This window comes from Pteropus alecto, unplaced genomic scaffold, assembly GCF_000325575.1.
Source record: "Pteropus alecto unplaced genomic scaffold, ASM32557v1 scaffold3, whole genome shotgun sequence".
Lineage (NCBI taxonomy): Eukaryota > Metazoa > Chordata > Mammalia > Chiroptera > Pteropodidae > Pteropus > Pteropus alecto.
Genome location: NW_006442484.1, coordinates 5,049,049 through 5,052,396, shown reverse-complemented (window position 1 = coordinate 5,052,396; position 3,348 = coordinate 5,049,049). Strand labels below are relative to the sequence as shown.

The window sequence follows — 3,348 nt, the reverse complement described above, 5'->3', positions numbered from 1 at the left end:
CTCTCTCTCTCTCTCTCTCTCTCTCTCTCTCTCTCTCTCTCTCTCTCTCTCTCTCTCTCTCTCTCTCTCTCTCTCTCTCTCTCTCTCTCTCTCTCTCTCTCTCTCTCTCTCTCTCTCTCTCTCTCTCTCTCTCTCTCTCTCTCTCTCTCTCTCTCTCTCTCTCTCTCTCTCTCTCTCTCTCTCTCTCTCTCTCTCTCTCTCTCTCTCTCTCTCTCTCTCTCTCTCTCTCTCTCTCTCTCTCTCTCTCTCTCTCTCTCTCTCTCTCTCTCTCTCTCTCTCTCTCTCTCTCTCTCTCTCTCTCTCTCTCTCTCTCTCTCTCTCTCTCTCTCTCTCTCTCTCTCTCTCTCTCTCTCTCTCTCTCTCTCTCTCTCTCTCTCTCTCTTTCTCTCTTTCTCTCTTCTTTCTTTTTCTTTCTTTCTGGCTGAAAGAATTTTTATTACTTTTATGTACAGAAAATGTGACAGTGTACTCAGCCCAGTTTGGTGGCCAGTTCTTTAACCTTAGCCTTTTCCAGTTTGGCAATACAAGCCACCAATTTGGGGCCCAGGACGTTGCCTCCCCAGTGAGGACAGATCTCATCATATCTGTTGCTGTAATTGGTCCTGATAGCTTCCACCAGCTTACCCAGTGCTCCCTTGTCTTCTGAGTTAACCTGTGTGAAGGCAACAGTGGTACAGGTCTTCCTATGGACTAGACCCCCCAGTCTGGCCTTTCCTTTGACAATGTAGTATGGAGACTCATCTTATGGCACAGAGCAGGCAGGAAGACAACCAGCTTGATGGGATCCGCATTATGTACAGTCACTACCAGCTGAGCCTTCTTGTTCTCCACCAAAGTGGTGACAGTATTAACCCCTGCTCAAAGGACAAGTGGCCTCTTGGGGACATCCCCTTTGCCGGCAGCATTTTCTCAGCCTAGCTAACAATCTGCTGCTTCTCTTGCTTTGTCTCTTGTCTGTACTTGTGGGCCAGCTTAAGCAACTGAGTAGCGGTTTGGCGGTCCAAGGCCTGGGTGAACAGGTTGATCACAGGAGGCACTTTCAGGCGCTTACAAAGAATAGCATTTTGCCGCTGTAGCCGAATGTAGCAGGGCCATTTGACAAAGCGGGTGACGTCCCTTTTGGGCTGGATGTCCTGCCCAATGCCAAAATTCTTGGGTATTTTCTCAAATAGGGGATTTACCACCTTCTTGGCCTTCTGCTTCTTTACGACAGCAGGGGCAGGGACCATGTTCTTCCCCTTGCCCTTCTTTCCCTTAGGCGTCTTGAGTGGAGGGAGGAAAAAAGCACTGCTTACATTCTTGAGTATATATTGGAATTCTGAATTAACTTCCAGGTGGCTATTTCTGCCATTATCTAAAGAAAATTTTTTAGACAATATAAAAATACTCCCTTTTTAGATTTTTTAGATAATGTAAAAATATTCCCTTTAAAATACTCCCTTAAAATTTTTTTAAATAATGTAAAAATACTCCCTTTACTCCTTTTTTTGCTTACAAATGGACTTTACAGATTGTTGCCCACAACCAATCCAAAAGAGCAATCACTTCTTCCTTACAGATTCTGTACCTCTCCCAGAAGTAGCCCCACTTCACCTTCTCCTGCCTCCTTTCAAAACAACTTACATCTTTCTTCCCCCTACTTAATGTACCAAAAAAAAGCCCAATCAACTCTGAGACAGTGGATAGTTGCCTTTTCTACCTGGTGCTCCTGCTGGTGGTTAGACTTCATGCCCCAAGATCTGGTCCTTTTTTGGCTAGCATATGGACCAATAAACCTTTCTTTCAGAAAAGTTTTGGCTGTGAAAGTTTTTTGTTTAACAATCTCCATGTAGTGGTTATGTACAATATTGAAACTGTAAAGAGTGGAGCTTCAGAGCAAGTGGGCACCCTGTCAGAGGAGGAGTCATGGGGGATAGTAGAAGTGGGACAGGAATGACCCAGACTTAGATGGGGTGGTTAACATGATGGGTAACAGAATTTGGGTTTCAGTGACGAGGCAGAGAAACTTCCAGCTTTTTTGGCTTTTGGACCCACATAGATGATGATGCCCTTTTTTGAGGTGGGGTGTGGAACAACAGGAAAGGTGGTGACCCAGGCTTGGGTTTGCAGAGTTGGAGGTGCCTATGTGATATGCAGTGAGATGTCTCAGTGGCCATGGGGTATGCAGTTGTGGGACACAGGAGAAATTATCAACTGAATAACTGAAATTGTCAACCAATTGAGTGACTGAAGCCAGAAGGGCAGAAGAACACTCAGGCTGGTTTAGCTCACACAGGGAATGAGGAGGGAGATCTACGTGTATCTTAACCCTCAGTAATGTGTAATTCTGGGACTTAAAGACACTGCTGCCTTGGGTAGAGTGGGACCGATTTATTATGCTCATTGGCATTTATCTGGCAGAGGAGAAGAAAAAGCCGAGAAGGAAGACCCCTTTGTAAGCAGCTTGTCTCGAATATGACCCAAATCGCCTCCTGTCTCATTCTATTGGTGGTGTAAGGACCAGAGTATGCTGCCCCAAAATATACCTCCATGGCATGAGAATTATTCTGAGAAACTGCAGACAGAGGAGTAGAAGTTACTCTTTTGTAAAGGAAATTTACACATAAAAAGAAAATCTCTATTTGTAAGGGTGTCTCCCTCTTTGTATCAGGAAGAAAAATTTCACTCTAAACACGAGAATTTTATCAGTGGAAAAGACACTGACTTAAATCTGCAAAACATACCTTACCTTTGTTTATTCCGCTTTTCCTGGTTTCCTTCCTATAATTTCCACCACCCAACACCCTTCATTAGCTTTGATTAAGCTAATGATGGTATTTAAACCTTAATTCTAAGCCAGCCTTTTAAGAGTTACTCCTTTCCCCATGAGTATCTCCCATGTATATATGTGTTAAAAAACAAAATTCAACTGAGTAAATTTTAAAGATCTTATTGGCTTTATTTAATGAGTGACAAATCAGGTAGCATCCCACTTAGCCTACAGAAAGAAGCTCTAAAGAGCTGTAAAAAATAAAAGACTTTTATATGCAGAAGGGAGTAGGACAAGGAAATTATACTAGCAAACAGTAGATTGTTTGTGGCAAATTCCTTTTGGGGATGGCAAGAGTCTATCAAGCAGATAACATCACTAGTGCCGACTATGAAATTTCAGATTGACTGGTTTAAGATTCAACTCCTGGAAGAGGTTGAAACTGTAATTAAGTTAGATATTAAGTCTTGGTTTAGTGATGTGAGGTTTAGTACAAATGGCTCCATTTTGGGCCTATTGTCTCTTTTTTAACATATGAAATACATATGTTAATGAACTTCTGTTAGAGAGAGAGAGAGAGAGAGAGAGAGAGAGAGAGA

General features: G+C 42.9%; 1 pseudogene; it reads right to left on the bottom strand.

Moving 5' to 3' along the window:
* Positions 1-469: 469 nt before the first annotated feature.
* Positions 470-3,348, bottom strand: part of LOC102880188 — an 18,272-nt pseudogene continuing 15,393 nt past the window's right edge.